Here is a 19,893-nt window from a genome sequence, read left to right on the forward strand (position 1 = left end):
GAGGTCAATTGTATGGTCAATGCTTTGGCATGTTCCTTTAAAAACACAGTGAAATACGATCTAGTCGTATTACTATTCTGAGAACTTATTATTTAGAATTCGCCTCTTCATTACTTCTAATCCATCAATCTCTCTTCCACCAGGAATAAAATTGGCCTTATTAGGATGTAACAGCAATAAAATAACAATTAATCTGACCTACTGCATCCTCTGTACTCGTCAACCGACTACTGTTTCAATACAACAAATCATTTTTCTTTTACTGACGACATAGCAAAAAGAACTCCTGTGATTTATTTATTTTTTTTTTTGAATCGTAGTGCTCTTTTCGTATTGAAAATTTTCTCTCCTAACTATACTAGTTGTCCTCCCAGCTTCAGTCTTATATTTGTCATGCAATTGTTCTTCAGCTGTCTTCTTCATCATCTGCAATCCCTTTTCATTTTCATGGTCATCCATTTTATAACAAATCGGTTTATCTTTTTTATTTCTTCTCATATTGAAACTCTTCATGTTGAAATAATGGTGGTAAGATGTTAAGGACGGAATGTTTTTCGTGGTATTGAATTGCGCCCACTGACTTATTGAATAATAACTTATTTTATGAATGGTGGAGTGCCTCGCGGTTTTGAAAAGCACTGAACTTATGGAATACGGTGAAATATCATGTACATGTTGCAGCCAGAAAGTCCCTTTTCACACAGCGAAATTTCTACGACTTGCTGCAACTTCACTGCTGAGTTCAGATCTCCTATCTAAACTGATTGATGACATACAGTATGAACTGGATCGATATGGGGAATCATTCCTGAATGTCGATATTAAGCAGGATTCAGGACAGTGCTGCGTAAAGAATGGAGGTTAATCTCTCATTAAACTTAACACAAATGTGTAAATTGCGCACTGCATGCTGTGATATAGGCCAAAGCATACGGTGTATGACCTGCACTATATTAATCATCATCATGCTTTCCAAGTATTTAGGCCTAGAGTGGTCTGTTCCGGTCTTAGAAGTCATAGTTGAATCTCTTTAGAGGACATCCTGGTTTACTTTTACGTATTTAATATTTATTTTTTATTAATTTTAATAATTTTATTAATATTAATGTGCACATTGTCTCAATCTCTCAGGGGACCCTGTAACCCCTAGAGAGCGCGTCCCCTGGGTGGCGGATAGGGGAGCCCACCATGTGTGTGTGTGTGCGTGTACATGCGCGTGCGTGTGTGTGTGTGTGTATATATATATATATATATATGGTGGGGTGCTCCGAATATACTGAATAAGGACTCGTGGACCAACAGGGCCATAAGTGGCAATCATCTTGATTGTAAGGGAAGCGGCACTCCCATGGACTCCCAGCTGGATCTATCCTCTCCTTCTTCTACTTTGAGGAAGACCCACTTACTTTAATCTTTCCTATAAGGCCTTATCAGCCAACTGTTCTTACTTTATGACCCTTGTGCTATTAGAGTACTCGAGGCCCATGAGGTCCTTTCATTTCTGGCCTTACAACTATGTCCCCTCTATAAACCTTACTATATTTCTTCTATAATCTACCCTTCCCCCTTCAATATACCCTATTCCTCCTATGGGTTTAAATTCGGAAGAAGGCGAGTTCAGAAGCCTTAAGGTAGCAGCCCTACCACTGAACTATTCCATCATCAGGCTAGTCCCCTGACATGGAGAACATAACCATACTTGTAAGCTGACAGAAAAAGATAATCGGATTGAATCTATGGGAAACGACCCTGGAATGGAAAAGGGAAAACGAAAATTGAAACGACAAAATATAAAACACATAGCAAACTGGAATGTAAGAGGAATAGCATATAAAGAAATAGAATTAGACCAGTTATTAAACGAAAGAAATTTAAAATAGCAGTAATCATTGAAACAAAAAAGAAATTAAAAGGAACTGTGAGATCTGAAAATTTTATTGTGATATACAGTGGAGTCGACAGAGACCAAAGAGCACAAGCAGGAGTCATGATTTGGATTCATAACTCCCTTTCAAAACAGTTAAAACATTATAAATTATGGAAAGAAAGAATAATAGAAGCTAGAATAAAAATAGATAGAGGCTATTTAACAATAATTGGTTTATATGCCCCAGAAGAAGGAAGAGAACAGGATAATATTGATTTTTATAATCAGCTACAAAACATATATAATAAAATAAATAAAAATCATTACATAATTTTAGCAGGAGACTTAAATGCAAGAATTGGAAACACAAAAATTAATAATAATATAGGAATACATGGAGAACACACTCTAAACAGAAATGGTAAAAAATTGATTGACTTTGTAGTTTATAATAACCTAAAAATAATGAATTCCTTTTATAAACATAAAGACATACATAAATATACTTGGGCAGCAAGATGATGGAAATCGATATTAGATTACTTCATATTAAATGAAAAGACATCAAAATTTTCACTAGATGTTAGAGTTCACACAGGATATGAAATAAGCAGTGACCACTTCCTTGTTAAAATAAAATTAAGATTACCACCTAAATGGCTACAAGTAACAAGAACAGAAAGAAAAATTGAAACATTTGTTTATAAAACTAGACTATTGAATGACACAAATGTACAATGGCTATATGAACAAAGAATTAACCAGTATCTAGATAAAATAAAACAAAATGAAGAAATAGAAATAGAATGGCTTAACATAAAAACGATACTAAATGCAGCAGCAAATGAAAGCTTAGGAAAGACCAAAAAATTAAATAAAAGAAAAAAACTGAAGATCTGGGATGATACAGTCAAAGAAATAATCAAAAAGAAAAAAGAAGCCTATCACAAATGGTTAAGCAGTAAAAGATTAGAAGATGAAATAGAATATAAAAGAATAAGAGCCATAGCTAAAAGAGAAGTCAGAAAAAGACAGAGAATCATGGAATAAATTTGTTTCTAATTTAGAACATGATTTATATAAAATAAGACCCAATGTATAGAAGATTTTGAAACACCTAAATGCAGATACCAAAGAAAACATAAAATTAAACACTGAATTGAAATTAGAAGAATTTCTAAATTACTACACAGAACTGCGGACAGACAAATATTTTAAAAAAGACAACTGGCAAACAATTAACGAAAATGAAAACGAAATAACTGAAGAAGAATTAGAAATCAGCCTGAAAGAAACAAGAAACGGAAAATCACCTGGAGAAGATAAGCTAGGTTCAGAACTATATAAATACGCAGGAACAAGATTCAAAGGAAGACTCTTATTATTTTTAAATAAAATTTACTCAACTGGTATCCCCCCAATAGAATGGAATAAAAGCAATTGTGATTCCTATCTTTAAGAAAGGTAATAGAGATGAACCTAAAAACTATAGAGGTATCAGTATACTAAATTCATGTTACAAAATATATAGCAGAATCTTAAATAACAAACTAATGAAATATTCCGAAAACTTTATTCTAGAGGTACAAAATGGATTTAGAAAAGGACGAACATGTATAGATCTAGCCTTCTGCCTAAAATTAATAATAGAGAAAAGAAGAGAATATAATTTAGAAACACATGTTGCATTTATTGACTTTGAAAAAGCATTTGACAAAGTTAAAAGAAACATATTATTTAACATATTAAAAGAAAGACAAATACCAAATAATATCCTAAAAGCTGTCACAAGTATATATGAAAATAATTAAATACAAATAAGATTAAATCACGAGCTATCATATACAAGAGAGATAAACCAAGGGGTCCGACAGGGATGTCCCCTCTCAGCAACTCTTTTTAATATCTACTTAAATGAAATAATAATAAAATGGAGTAAAAATTTACATCAAGGAATTAAACTTTCATCTACAGTTAACTTAAACACTCTCCTCTTTGCAGACGACCAAATAATAATTACAAATTCTGAAGATAACTTACAGAAAGCTATTTTAAATCTAAATGAGATATCCAAAGATTATGGTATGATAATATCAACGGAAAAATAAAAAACTATGGCCTTTAAAGGACAAGATCCAGCAAGAACTAAAATAGTATTAGATAACAAGATCTTAGAACAGGTGAATTCATTTAACTACCTAGGATGTATGATCACTTATGAAAATGAAACAGATATAAACATAAAAATTGCAAAATATTTAAAAATTACAGGAGTAATTAACTCTATATTTAAACCAAACCTAGTTCAAAAACAAACCAGGCTAAAAGTATACAATACATTAGCCTTACCGGTCTTAATGTATGGAAGCGAAATCTGGACAATAAAACAAAAAGACAAAGATTAACAACAGCAGAAATGAAGTTTATGAGAAAAACTGCAAAGTATACCCTATTTGATCACAAAAGAAACGAAGATATTATGAAAGAATTAAAACAAGAACCAGTAATTGAAAAAAAATTAAAAAATATAAACATAAATGGATGGAACACGTTCAAAGAATGAAAACAGAAAGATTACCAAAACAAGCCTTAAAGTACAAGCCATTAGGAAAAAGAAAACCGGGACGTCCTCTTAAACGATTCAACGATGACTTCTAAGGCCGGAACAGGCAATACTAGGCCTAAATCCTTGCTACATATGATGATGACTTTGTCTCTATTTCTCTGGAGTTCAGGTACATTTGGTAACAGTATAGTCTGAGTTAGGAGACACTGTTTATAGTATACAAAAAAAAAGAAAAAAAGGTACCTAAACCTAATTTTTAATTTAAATGTTCTTCACTGTTTAAAGTATACAAAAAAAAGAAAAGAAAAAAGGGAACTAAACCTAATTTTTAATTTAAATTTTCTTCACTGTTTATTAGAGATGGTAACGTGTAGGTGGCGTTGCAAAATATTCCCAAACACGCGTCGTACTGTAATTTGGTTGAGAGCTACATGTATGTTCGTGAACAGAGTTTTCGTTATTAATAATATTGGTGTATTGCTTTTTTGCTTATCGTTATTAATTTGGATTTTTCAATATGTGCAGTGTGTAGAGTAACCATTACTCTAATTATTTTAAAATCATTTGGGTGGCAACAATCTTTCTGAAGATGTGAAGATGAATAAATGCAACTGTGGAATGCAGGTTTGTGAATTTTTTATTTTTTTTGGGTTTAATCTCGTACTGTTTTTGAGGAAAGGAACGTGTGTTTATAAGAAAACATTGCAGCTTGTGCTTGTTAGTCATGGCGAACTGTTGGCTAGTATTGCTGCCAATAGTGTTAGCAATAAGTAACCATTCAACCAAAACCACTATGTGATAATCCCATTTATCTTGAAAAGGACAAAATGTTGTTGCTGTTTCATATTCAGTTTTAAGTTTTCCAGGTGATCTGTTCTACATTAATACTAGACCCACTCATACTCAGGGTTAATACTCCAATTTGCTATATTATTATTATTTCGTGACACCTCCAAGGAGTCACAAGACTCGTCGCAGGAGGACACCTACTGTACACCTCTCTGCCTCCACCTCTACACCGAACCTCATCTAATCATTTACATCAGCGTCATCTACTGCCCATCACCACTTATGCTTGAAATATATCTGTGTGTGTGAAACATTTCAAACATCCTGGTCTTATTGCTAGTATGTTACTGGACCCTGACACAAAATCTTAATCTACCAAGTCCTGTCAAGAAAAGGGAAAAATTAGTATGATAGTTTCATCACAGAAATCTGGATTCTCTAACCTGTAGCATTATACTGGATATTAGCACAAGATTGTATTTGTTTGCATAACTATATTATTGGTCTTCTCCTAGTCAGCATAAGTCCACCTGGGGTCCGTCAGCATAAGTCCACCTGGGGTCCGTCAGCATAAGTCCATCTGGGGTCCATCAGCAATGGCATGGACTTCACAAGTTACCCAAATTCATATTTATAGTACAATAGACTACAAAGTGCATGTTACTAAAACCTAATGTGTATAGAGTCAAGTTTATGTTCATGATGTACAAACTGGAGCATCTAGGAAAACCAATCCCAAAGTCTGCAGCTGACTAACCCAGTACTGCTAAAATAAAAACACAAAAACAGGAAGGTCCTTATACTAAGAACTGCTATGGTCGAACATGTCTACCAAGAAATTTGCCATCCACAGATAGAATGAGTTGTGTATATTTACTCAGCTTATTTTTTCATTCTTATTATTTTTCTTTTTTTTAGTTTCCTTTATTTTTTCCATACATATTTATATACAGACACAACTATACTAACATGTTCAACAGTTCCAAGTAATTATTATTATATTATTATTATTACCACCCCCAAGACCTCATGGAATCAAAGACTCATCTGGGAGGTCCTATTAATCATATATAATTTTGTTCTAAATTTTAATTTGTTCTCTGTTCCCTTTAATATCTTTAAATTATTATTATTTTAACTCTTCTCGTGTCAGAGTCATTGAGGAAGGGAGAGGTTTATACCATTAAAAATTAATATTATACAATATACGTTATATAAGAATTATACAAATATTACAAAATTCCACAGACTTATCATGGAAAGTCTCTTGCCTGCAACACATCTATTGTATTGAAGCTTAAATACATTCACAAATACATTCAGCAGTGTGCTCTCCATGTAAAAATATACTCTCATTCACCACTGCTTTGTTCAATTTCCAAGGATGGTCTCCAGTTCTTGTCCCTTCCTTTTGTTATATCATCTGAAAAATCTCATGTATCAATTGGGTAAATACTGCTCAGCAGCTTAAACCTCACAGTCATATCATCCTTTCACCTTCTATCTGCTGATTATGTAACTTCAACTGTCCTCCTCTGCACCCTCTCCAAAGTGCCATCTCCCTCTAAACCCTGGTGATAAGATTTGAGCATAGTAATAATCTGTATGGGACCTGATCAGGCACTTATACAATGGAATGACTTTGTTTTGGTAATAAACACAAAACAATGGTTTTGTGTTTATTACCTTTGTAGCATGTCCCTCTTTAATTTCAGATTTCATTTAATGTATTCCCAAGATCCCAAGCTTTCTCCAGTGTTCTTCACCATATAGAGTATGTAACATCTCATCTGCAGATCCTAAAATTAAAATCCTTACATTTTCATGCATAGGTATCTGTGGTTAAGAGTTAAATAGAAATATTCTGGTTTTGTGACCACATGTTTATTAGAGAACTGTTTTTTTTTTTTTTTTTTTTAAACTACTAAAAATAACCTGAAGAATTTCGTTAGTCTTAAGACTAACATCTTCAGGGGTAAAGAGAACCAACAGTTAAAAGCACAAACTATAAGAAATTACGAAAAACAAGTTCATTTGTTGGTATTATTAACATCAAAAATGTTTGTTAAAAAAAACGAATAACAGATCCGTTAATGCATGTTAGTTGGAGACAATGCTATTTGTTGTTGCGTTCTGTGGTTCACACCCACTCTGAGGGCTGAAGTGGGTAAATTTTTCATAAATGATGACCAAACAATTTAAAATCAAACCTTGGTTTTTGTTGCATTGCATAGGAATTTTGATCATATTTGGTGCCTCTTTGAATTTTCTTGTGAAACAATTCTTATCAATATAGGACATGTTTGTTCTATCCCAGAGTACATTATGACCGGTAGAAGCTGTGTGATATGCTAAGCCAGATTTATGTTTTCTCTTCTTTTGTACGTCCTTTTGATGTTTGCTAATGTGGATTTCCCCCGATCTCCCTGTCTGGCCTACGTAGCAGATGCCACAGGAACAATGAATATTATAAATCTCTGGTTTTCTCATTGGGTGATGTGGGGGTTTCGGAGGATGAAGAGATCTTGATATTTTTTCAAGTGACAAGAAAGTCACTTTTATGTTGTACTTGTAAAGTAATTTGACTAATTTATCTGTTACATTCTTGATATAAGGAAGGGTGACAGCGTTCTTGAAGTCTTGTTTATTTAAGTTTTTTATATGTGCTGTATTGAGAATTTTCTTAGTTATCTTAGTTGTGTAACCATTCCTTTGTAGGATCTGTGTTAAAATTGTATTTCTTCTTTCTGCTTTTCTTCTGTGCTGGGGATGTTATATGCTTTGACTCTTTAAGGTTTTTATTAGGCCTGTTTTTTGCTTGGGGTGGTGGTGTAAGGTAGCATGAAGAAATCTTCCTGTGTTTGTTGGTTTTCTGTAGATGGAGAATGGTAACCTGTTTTTTTCTTTCATTTATTTCTATAAGGATGTCTAAGAAAGGCAGATTTTTATTTTCTTCTAGTTCCAGAGTGAATTTTTGTTTGGATGTTATTAAGATAATTTTTAACAGTCAATTCTAGCGATGTTCCTGGCCAAATGATAAAGATATCGTCCATATAGCAGAGCCATATTTTTGGTTTTATGTATCAGTTTTGTAAAACATTATTTTCAAAATTTTCCATGTAGAGGTTTGCTAGAGCTGGTGAGAGGGGCACACCCATTGCTAGTCCATTTTATTCCCAGAGTTTGTCTTGGTAAAGGAAGAACGTGTTTTTTATGCATTGTTTCCCAGGAACAGCACTAGAATTGACTGCATTTAAAGACTATCTTAATAACTTACATCCAAACATAAAATTTACTCTAGAACTAGAAGAAAATAAAAATCTGCCTTTCCTAGACATCCTTATAGAAATAAATGAAAAAAAAAAAAAAATAGGTTGTCCTCCATCTGTAGAAAACCAACAAACACAGGAAGATTTCTTCATGCTACCTCACACCACCACTCCAAACAAGAAATAGGCCTAATAAAAACCTTAAGGGATAAAGCATACAACATCCCCAGTACAGAAGAAAAGAAGAAATACAATATTTAACACAGATCCTACAACTGAATGGTAACACAACTAAGATAACTAAGAAAATTCTCAATATAGCATCTACAAAATACTTAAATAAACAAGACTTCAAGAATTCAATCACCCTTCCTTATATCAAGAATGTAACAGATAAATTAGCCAAATTACTCTAAAAGGACAACATAAAAGTGACTTTCTTGCCACTTGAAAAAATATCAAGATCTCTTCATCCTCTGAAACCCCCACAACACCCAATGAAAAAAACCAGGGGTTTATAATATTCATTGTTCCTGTGTCATCTGCTACGTAGGCCAGACAGGGAGATTGGGGGAAATCCGCATGAGTGAACATCAAAAGGATGTACAAAAGAAGAAAGAACGTAAATCTGGCTTAGCATATCACACAGCTTCATGATGTACTCTGGAATAGAACAAACATGTCCTATATTGATAAGAATTGTTTCAAAGAAAATTCAAAGAGGCAGCAAATATGATCAAAATTCGTACACAATACAACAAAAACCAAGGTTCGATTTTAAAATAAGTTTGGTCATTGTTTATTAAAAATTTACCCACTTCAGACCTCAGACAGAGTAAGTGTGAACCACAGAATGTGACAAATAGTATTGTCTCCAACTAACTTATTATCCCCTATTATTTTTTTTTTAACAAACTTTTGATGTTCGTAATACCAACAAATGAACTTGTTTTTCATAATTTCTTATAGTTTGTGCTTTAAACTGTTAGTTCTTTTAACCCCTGAAGATGTTAGTCTTACGACTAACGAAACTTGTCGGGTTATTTTTAGTACTTTTTTTTTTTAAAACAGTTTTCTAATAAACATGGGGTCACAAACTGAAATAATTCTATTGTACCTTACATTTAGCAACATTAAATTGGCATCCCTCATGCATATGCCCCCATTTTCAGATTATTCAGCTCCTTAAGTGCCACATCAGCATTGCACTCAACCTTCATTGTGTCATCTGCAAATAGGTGAATTCCTGAATTCCAGTAACAATATCATTGATGTAAAAATTGAAAAGTAATAGCCCTGGCACAGAGCCCTGCAGAACCTATTTTCCTTGATATTGCTCCTTCATACACAACCTTTGATATCTATCAGACATCCATTTGTCAATCCACTTCACCATCTTATTATCCAAACTCATACTTTGTAGCTTTAATATCAGTTATTTGTTGTATCTGATCAAATGCTTTTGCAAAATCTAAAAAAATGGAGTGTATACATTTCCCCTCATCAATTACTCTTGTTACTTTTATTATAAAGTTAATGCTGGTCTGGTTGGCCAAGTGGTTAGCGTATCTGCTCTTCAGCCAAAAGGCTGCGGGTTCAAATCCTGCTCTGGGCATGGATGTTGTGATTATGAAAATACTAGTGGTGGTCGGTGGTAGATAGCGTTGGTGTAGATGATGAAGGTAGTTGCGATTGGTGGAGATGGAGAGCTATAGAGTAGGTGCTCTCCCTCAATGAGTCTTCGGACTCCCTGGAAGTATTACGTAATAATAATAATAAAGTTAGCCATATTGCTGAAGCAAGAGCAACTCTTAACAAACTGCTATCTTATATATGCCTTGAGTTAAGTCATAAACTTCATTTAATTCTCCTCTCTTATTAGACAAATTTATCAGATTGTAGCTAACCAACTGATTCCATACCTATCAATATACTCCTCCACCCACTTAGTCACTCTTCTCTAAATACCTTCAGCTTTCTTGATTGACATTTATGAAAAACTTTGGCGAATAAAGATGGGAGTCATATACAGTATTGGCTTGAATAAAGACTTCTTTGATGGTATCGTATTACCTTTCTCCTACAAGTGAAGCTTCTTTTATTGAATTCCACACTTTGCTGGGCTTTACTAGTCGTCTTATCAATATGATCCCTGAACTTATATTCCCTATCAGCCAAATTCACAGAAAAATTCAAACTTTTTCTCAAACCTGTCCATTCAACTTATGTCTATCTGGTATCTTCTTAGTGAATTGGAGATATCTGTATTCAAGTAAATCCCACTTCCCCTACTTTTAATATTTTAAGATCACCTTATAAACAGCTTTGTCATCCAAACAGTTGACTGTTCTGTCTGCTTATAACTGTATTAAACAAGGAGCTTGCTGGTACTGTGTTCTTTCAAGACACTTCTCTAAATGTCCTTTCCTGTCATCTTTGTGTCAATGAAGAGTGGTGCACAGACCTCTATTTTTAATTGATAACATTTTAATCAGTAGGCTATTATGTGGAATGCTATCAAATGCTTTGCTAAAATCTAGATATATCATGTCATAGTCATTAACTTGGTGTGTTTGCCTCATGACCTCTTCATAAAGTAACAGACTTTATACCCAATCTCTCTTTAAACGAAATCATGATTAACAAGTGATTCCTCTCCAGCCCTAGGCTGATGTCCAGCTTAGTGCTGGCCCTGTACTAAGGCAATTAATGTGAAGTCATCATCCTCTATATACAAGTTGTCCAGTCATGAAGTAACTTCACACACAAGCTTTGTTAGCTTACGTTTAGATAAAGGATGAAATAAAGAATATAATTTCTTGGCATCTTTAATGTATAGTATAATGAAGTGAAAAAACATTCAACATAATACTCTTCATCCTCTTGCTCACGATTTCCTTGTGCTCTTTTAGGGAGGGCCACTTGTCTTTGTTCCTTGCTCTTGTTCTATCATACAAAACAGCTCCCTGGTGTCACACCGGTAACTACCTCTCAACAGTTTAAATGTCCCACTCATAGCATCTCTCCCTCTTCTATCTACCAAATTTTGCAGTCCGCTTTTAAATCCTCAGTCTACCCTTATAACTAACATTGTACAGTCCTGATATCATTTATGTTAGTCTCCTGTGTAATAAATTAACTACAAATTAATTTATCCCCTTTGAATCCTAGGGATGACCAAATCTAATCAGTAGTCCAGTTATCTGAACATGGCTTTATACAATGGAATCACAACTCATCTCTGCTGGTCAGCATCCTCAGTATTGCAGCAATCATCTGAACTACCTTTACCACTTTTGCAATATGTCCCCTGAACTTCAGGTTTCTATCAGTCATCACCCCAAGATCTCTTGCCTCCAGCACAGAGTGTGCAGCCTTCCATCGATTTATCTCAAAATTCAGGACTTTACATTTAGTTAAATTATCCATTAATTGTGGATCTGTCTGGCTTATTCAAATCCTCCTGAAAGGGCTACCATCTCGTGCGCTATTACTAATAATACTTCCCAATTTCACATCATCTGTAAACATCTGAATATTCCCTTGCAATTCATTGATAATGTCATTAATATGAAGGTTAAATAATGCAGGTCTCAGTAATGCACCCTGTGGGATCTCCCCTCTTGTAACCTACTTCCTTGATGTCACTCTCATACACGACTCTCTCTATCAGACAGCAAATCCAATTCACTAATCTGACATCTAAATCCATGTGCTGTAACTTTAAATATCAGCTTATCATGGCGCCCTGTCAGATTCCTTTTCCTCATCAACTGTCCTTTTTTATTATAAAAGATTACTAAAACACAAGAGCCTGTGTAGCTCAGTGGATGTGGCGTTTGCACACCATGGCACTTGGCTGCACGAAGGAAGACTTGATTTTGAGTCTAGTCGGCAACTAGAGGAAATTTTTCTAAGCCCTTTTTTCGACCAGTTCCCAAGTTAGTCAATCTCTGGCACGGGCAAGCGGGTTTTTTCGTACCGTAAACTCAAGAAAATTGACTGTAGAACCCACAGTATTTCAGACATTAAATATATTGTGTTAGGGACCACGAGATGGCGGCACACTTGTTGAGCCATTCTCTTCGCTGCGTGCCACTTAAATTGTGATAGCCTTGAGCCATCTATCTCTGATTGGATCCTAGTGGAGGTTGAACTGCCCACTCAGTCTCCAAAAGTCAAAAGTTAGATAGGGCTAAAAACTGGCCTTGCCCTCCCTATACGGGAATAAAAAGGCGTTAGCTGATTTTTTTTTTTTTTTCTTTTTTTTTACTAAAATACAAGTTCCCTTTAACAAATCCATTCTGGCTAATAGGTAACATAATCCTCACATGCCCAATGCTTTATATGATCTCTAATTAATTTCTCCAAAATCTTAACAGCTACTGGTGAAATACAAAGTTGTCTATAGTTTGACACTTCGATTCTATTATCACCCTTATGCAATGACACTATCTTACCTCCTTCCACACCTCGGACACCTTTCCCCTTGTCTCATTGAAAAACAAGGAACTGTCAGTTCTTTAGCATATTTTCTCAAAACCATGTCAAAATCCTATCCAGTCTTATTCCTTTATTGATATTTATAGTAATCAGTATTTGAAACACTCTGTTCTTGCACTTCTAAACTTCAACCTGAATGAAATACCCAATGAAGTATTCATTAAGCAACTCTGCTATGTTCTGCCAGTCACTCTACTCCCATCTTTATCTAACAGTGTCATTCTTCCACAATCATTCCTCCTACTGGCCACAAAAGAATTCCTTTTGACTTTTCCTTGGATTTCAGGGTGAATCTATTTTTGAATTGAAGTTTTGCCTTCTTTACCATACTAGACACTCTCATTGCCTGTGTTTTATATTTTTCATGCATCTACTCTCCACCCCTCTCCTTATATTTCTTCCATACCTCCTTTTCACTTGCAGTTCTTGTATGATATTGTTTGTCATCCACGTTACATCAAATTGTATTCTTTTTTCACTTGAAATATACAACTTGCTATTGCTGCTATTAAATATTTCTGCACTGATATCTTGCCTTCCGTTTCTTTCATCCATGGATGCCTCAAGCTGATTTCTAAGATTATTATAATCACCTACCTTATAATTCAGACGTAAATTCCTTTTTCTTTGATACTCCTGCATGTCTATTTATTCTCCAAGTCGAAACCATGTGGATACTCTCCAACTGGGGACAGAGATGCCATCAATCAGATCCTTTGCTGCTATGACCAAATCTAAAATTGCTCCATATTGTGTTACTACTACATGTTGCCTAGGATGTCTGTTTATTCCTGAAGAATTCTAGAATTTCCATTCCCTTACTACGATTACATGCAGTTTCCTCTTCTCATTTTGTATTGTTGTAGTTAAATTCTCTCATAATAGTCATTTTTTTCAAAGTTGCCAAGCTCAACACCCCCAGCTGTTCACTCTGTATGCTTCCTGGCTTATAACACGACAAAATATCCTTTTCTGCAAACCTCTCCCTCACATCATATGTTCTCATTAGTGTCATTGCCCTTCACTCTGAGAGGACACAACTCATCACTTATCGTAAGCAGTACTCCACCACTGCGTTTGCCCTTCCTATCCTGCCAAAAAAATGCTGTACCCTGCTGCTTCTATTCCTATTACTATATCATCCTCCAACAACCATGTCTCTCTGATCTCAATAATTGTTGGACAGGCTAAGGCAGTCAGTACCAACAGTTCATTTCCTTTATTCCAGTACTCCTGGCATTAGTATAAAGAAACATCAACACACCGTTTCTGTACCTATCATTATTCTCTCAAGACTGAACTCTGTATTATACCATGTTCTCCCAAGTGACTGTTCCCACTAAAGAACCAACCTTGCTACCGTCCATCCTGATAATGCTACACTGGTGTCCAAAACTAAAGACAAACACTATCTGAAGTTTATAACTACAAATTCAAATCAATCAGCTTGTGGCAGTTCATATAAATGACAATTTCAAGTAGAAAGTGAGTATACATTCAAAATTTCAAATCACGTGCAAAGGGGTCATGTGGTAGCACTGAACTTGATAAAAGGCAAAAGGCTGATTGCATATAAGCAAATTGTTTGAAGAAATAAAGTTGCAAACTTGGATGTCTTGTAATGTTTCAAAGACATCATCTAGATCATTTCATATGGAGAAGAATTATTAGAAAGCTTGAAGGCTGCAGAATTACTGATATTGCCAGAGAGTTTGGAATCTCACATAGCTTTGTATCATAAGTGCTTGGCAGCATTTCAAACCAATGGAATATGTTTCATACATTTGCTAAGAGGTTGCCCTAGGTCTACCATGGAGCATTAAGACAGATTTTTGGTTATAGCAGCAAAATAAAATCTATGCATCATGTCAGGTCAGCTTGCAAGTCGTCTCCATTCAAATCTCGACAAACTGTGACAAGACAAATAGACTTTTTTACCTGAAGGCATGTTGTCTGCATCCCTTTATCCACAGCTCATTCTGGGAGCACGTTTTCAGTGGTGTTGAATCCCTAAAAATCGGACAAGGTACCAGTGGGCTAATGTACTCTTTACAGATGAGTAATTTCAGTCTTTCCTCTGATTCTACATGACATTTGATCTGGTATCAAAGTTGTGTAGAAAGGCTTATGTGTTCATCGTACATGTTGATTAATTTTGACGCTATATATTAGAAAACAGAATGATAGGTAAATAATTATTTTTTGACTTATTGCTGATATTTTGTGGTGTTATAACCAGCATCTTCAGAGCACAAAACACAGTTTGTCACAGTACGTGAGACTACAACAACAACAACAACATGGTGTAACAATGAGACTAGTTGAACATTTGTAGCAACAACACAAAGACTAAAGTCCTAATTAGGCATCCTCTATGTTTAAAAAAAAAAGAGAGAGAGAAAGCAGCTACTAGTTATTTCTTAGGATGCTGTTTCCCAAATCTTAGGCCAATTTATACAGCCATTGTTGAGATTCGGGATATTTCAAGGCTTCTGTTGCTTCTAAGAACAATCTCTCCGATTTGTAAAAACTTCTGTACAGTATTTTTTATTTTCTTCCTGTTGGTCTTCCCGAAGGTTCCTTCTCATTCTCAGTTTTTAGAAAACCCACACATACAGGGAGATATTTACACAAACCATCACCCTTCTCAATAGTATAGTATCTTAAAAACGCTAACCCACAGAACGAGAGCAATCTATTCCGATGACAATCCTCTTGCTGCTGAACTGGCTCACTTATGCTACACCTTCTTAGCCAATGGCTATAATCCCCATACAATAGACAAAATACTAAATGCACCCAAGAAACCTCTCCCACTATCCACCTTGAAGAACTACAACAAAACAGTCACCATCCCATACATTAAAGGCGCATTGGAAAAGATATATAGAATTCTCAATAAACATCAACTAGGCACTGTATTCAGACTGTGTGTCAAATTAGAAATTCTCATCCGTTCATCCAAGGAGAGCATCTCCTTTATCTCATCCAGGAGTCTACAGAGTACCAGCTCATGTGATCAAACTTACTACGGTCAAACATTGGGAGACAGTCATCACTTTCTCTGTCTGTTTTTTTTTATATATATATATATATATAGAGGCACTTAATTTGTACTTTAGTCTTTGTGTTGTTGCTACTGTTGTTCAAACTAGTCCCATTGTTAAACCATGTTGTTGTAGACTCACATATTGTGACAAACTGTGCTTTGTGCTCTGAAGAGCACATTTATAAGTCAATAAATAATTATTTACTTATCATTCTGTGTTCTAATATATGCCGTCAAAATTAATCAACATGGCATCAAAGTTATACTGCTTATCGCCATTGCAAGAATGTTCTTGAAAGGGACAGATATGGCAGTGGTGGAGTTGTGGTGTGGGGAGGCATTATGTTTAATGAATGCACCACGCTACAAGTGCTGGAAAAAGAGACTATGACTGGTGAACAATATTGCAACGCTTCAATGTCATGTTTGAATGTTCCATGGCACTGTAGGTGAAGAATCCATTTTTATGGATCAATACCACACCACATTGTACACCAGCAGTGGAGATACTTCTGGAGACTAAGGGTATTAATCGAAACGAATGGCCACATACTCCCCAGATCTGAATCCCATAGAACATGTTTGGGATGCAATAGGGAGATGCATTGCTGCTTGAAATTTCCTTCCAGAAAATAAACAAGGTCTTATCCTTGCTCTGAAGGAATGGGCTGGTTTGCCTCAAGAACTCCTGAATCACTTGGTGCTAAGCATGTATTTCAGTATGGAATATGCCAACTCCAAGCTCTCACAATCTGAGAGCTTGGAGTGGACATATTCCATACTGAAATGTCTCTCCACATAGTTTTCGGTAAGCACTACATTAATTCCTTAACTACGTCCTTAGGAAATTTGTGACTTTTGCCAAAAACGTATTGCAGTTTAATTTTTTAAAAACATCTAACACATTTTTTGTCTAATATAATTTATTATTAAGCTGCAATTGATTTGTTCACATTTGGCTGTAGTCAAATTTTTTCATGTACATGTAAAATGTAGTTCCTTCTTAGCTTTTGACACCACTGTAATTTCCCTGCACCAAAACTTTCACTTGTTTAGATAACACCATTCTTTCCAGATGTCTACGTCCTTCCACATTCAAGTGGACGTCATCTCTTGCATATAGTTCTTTTTTGTCCTCAAATATGCTTCAGGCAGCTACATAATACAAGCCTCTCTTTCAATACATTCTGGCTATGGTATCGATGCTCTTCCTCATGAACACAGGCCTCAAATCTCTTGTCATCCGTTTCATGATGCTTCTCATGTTATTTGTACACTCCATCACAATCATCTCATCCACACTTTTACCTTGCTTAATTGCCATATTCAAGATGCCTGTCATTTCTCCAGGCAAATGCTGCAGGGCATTTTGTCTTGCACTCCATGAATCATTGAATCTCCATACATCACATCTCTTACCACTCTGCATGCTCTCTGTCTCTCTCTCTCTCCCTCCCTCCCTCCCTCTTTCTGACACTTTCTTGCTTTTCATCTCTCCATTCCTACACTGTCTTGCATTCCTTCTCTTTCCCTGGTTCTCTTGTTCTCTCCCCTTCTATTGTTGCTGTAATGTGCTTTCACTCCTACCCTTATTTGCTTCACCATTATTTTCACTCTCCTAAACTCTTCTTTCATGCTTCTTAATTCATTCCTTATATATTTCACTTCTTTCAGTTCATTCTCCCTTTTCAAGCAACATACTCTTACTTGGCAACATCAACAGCACCATCTTTTAAACCTACTACAGTCCCTAATTTTATGTTCTTCTTCAACAATGAGACATTCTTAATTATTTTTTACTGTCTCTCTCTCTCTCTCCATTCACATTTGTGCACATGTTTGATATGATATCCATAGGCCATGTCCTCAAACAGAAATCCAGCTGCTTTGCTGTTTTCTCCAAATTTTCCCATAATTTTCCTATGTCTGGTTTTTATTTCTTATTTTGCTCATCAACAGTTACCAACTTTTCCTTTCTCTTTGTGTTAGCTACCTTCTCTAATGGCTAAAAAATCCTCCACTCCTTTCTTATTATATGCTTCTGTGGAACTAGTAGTACAAATGTCTCATTGTCCAATGCCTGATTATGAAGCAATATCCATGTTTCAATACAATAGCTATTCCTTACTTTCCCTGATCATTATCTCAATATAACATATGTTATTTATTAGAATATTACCTGTTTTGATAGTCTTTATTTTGGTAGCACCAATTATGTTGATGTGGCACTTCTCTAATTCTTCTGCCATTTCCACTTCTTTTCCATTCATAGTTATATTGACGGTTCCTATCTTTTTTTGCTGGTGTCAATTGGAGTTTATTCCAGTGGCTGATTTTTCACTGCTTCCCCCAGATTCTTTGACAAAAATGTGTAGTCCTTGCTTGGTGATGCTTATCTATATAAATATAGATAAATATTGTCAATATAGAATACAAAAATTTAGTCAGCTAAATCCCAAATTAAGCCATTGTTCATTCAGTATCCAGGTAAATACTGAATTGGCCTACCAGCCTGTTTGTGCTAATGGTTAGCATATCTTCTCTGCAACTAACAGGCTGCTAGTTTGAATACCATTACATGTTTGTGGGAGATGAATTTCATCACCTGTCATGAGACAACTCCCTGCATACTGAACGCTTGAAGTAGCTTGAAAAGTTCAGTTTTTGGTATCTACAAGTTTTTTTTTTTTTTTGTCTTTCATTCCAACTTTTTAGTAACAGTACATGGTCAGATTACTTAAAAAAAAAAAAATAGTAAATTTTATACTAAAAAATTAATTATTTAACATTTAATAGAAATTGAAAAATCCTTAGCCCAATCACAGTTCTAATGTTCTATAGGTTTACAACCATTTGTGGTTGAGGGTCACCTAGATTTGATCTCTAAGCAACCTCCTTTATTTTTTCATGTGGATTTAAATTAAGATGTCAACTGTGAAAATTATATATAAAAATATAACTAAACACATGATAAATTATGTAACTACATATTTAATTTTTTCCTTTGGGTAGTTTCATTTATTTTATCATTACTCTTGTCCCTGTTTTCATGTTCAGATTTGGCAATCTGATTTACCTGAATCATACATAATCTTATCTGGCTGTTCAATGTTGCTAAAAAGTTGGAATTAAGGACAAAAAAAAAAAATTGCATAAATATGAAAACAACAAAAAAAAACTTGTAGTGCAGTATTTGACAGACAAAAAGCAACTTCAATTTGTTTAAATGTGATGCTGCTAGTGATAATAAACATCTGAAGTTATTTCAACTGTGGCGGGTTCAGTTTATAAATTGAGGGAACTAAAAGTTAATGGTGCAAGGAATTAGAAAGTTATTCAGGGATTAGCTGAAAGGTGATTAACAAGGCTGTGTTTAAAAGTACATTATAAATTGCTTCAATTCTTTCATAATTTAATAAGTATAAGTCTTCTTAACCTAAGCTTTTTTTAAGGTTGAAATTTTTTTTTTTTTGGTTTCATTACAGGTAATGATATAACTGAGACATCACTTCAAGTACAAGAGATGATTTCATATTCCAGGCTACTCTCCATTGTGAAATACAGTAAGGAATAAAATATCCAAAAAAGTTCCCATTTATTACAAGAGCATATCTTATAAAAGTAATTATTTTTCACTTTTTTTGACATTGGCATTTGCATAGTATCGAAAATCAGTTTTAGAACAAGAAAATTGAAAAAATAAGTTCTACTTCAAAGTACATATGATGGAAGAACTTGTTCTAGCTTGTGCTGCAGTTGAATTTGCACAGTCTTCTTCTGTGAATAGCATTAAACTGTGCAGTAATAAAAAATCTAATACATGTAGAAAAAAAGAAACATTTTATTCAGA

The 19,893-nt window shown here is 34.8% G+C and overlaps 1 long non-coding RNA gene across 1 annotated transcript in view; it reads left to right on the forward strand.

Moving 5' to 3' along the window:
- Positions 1-4,861: 4,861 nt before the first annotated feature.
- LOC150093458 (uncharacterized) overlaps positions 4,862-19,893 on the forward strand; it is a 196,272-nt gene continuing 181,240 nt past the window's right edge. Inside the window, exons 1-2 of the long non-coding RNA XR_016550446.1 lie at positions 4,862-5,057; positions 19,529-19,664. This is a non-coding gene — a long non-coding RNA (uncharacterized LOC150093458). The remainder of the gene's footprint in view (positions 5,058-19,528; positions 19,665-19,893) is intronic.

Source organism: Typopeltis vanoorti, chromosome 24 (genome assembly GCF_054136105.1).
Source record: "Typopeltis vanoorti isolate ZY-2024b chromosome 24, IOZ_Tvanoo_1.0, whole genome shotgun sequence".
Classification (NCBI taxonomy): Eukaryota; Metazoa; Arthropoda; class Arachnida; order Uropygi; family Thelyphonidae; genus Typopeltis; species Typopeltis vanoorti.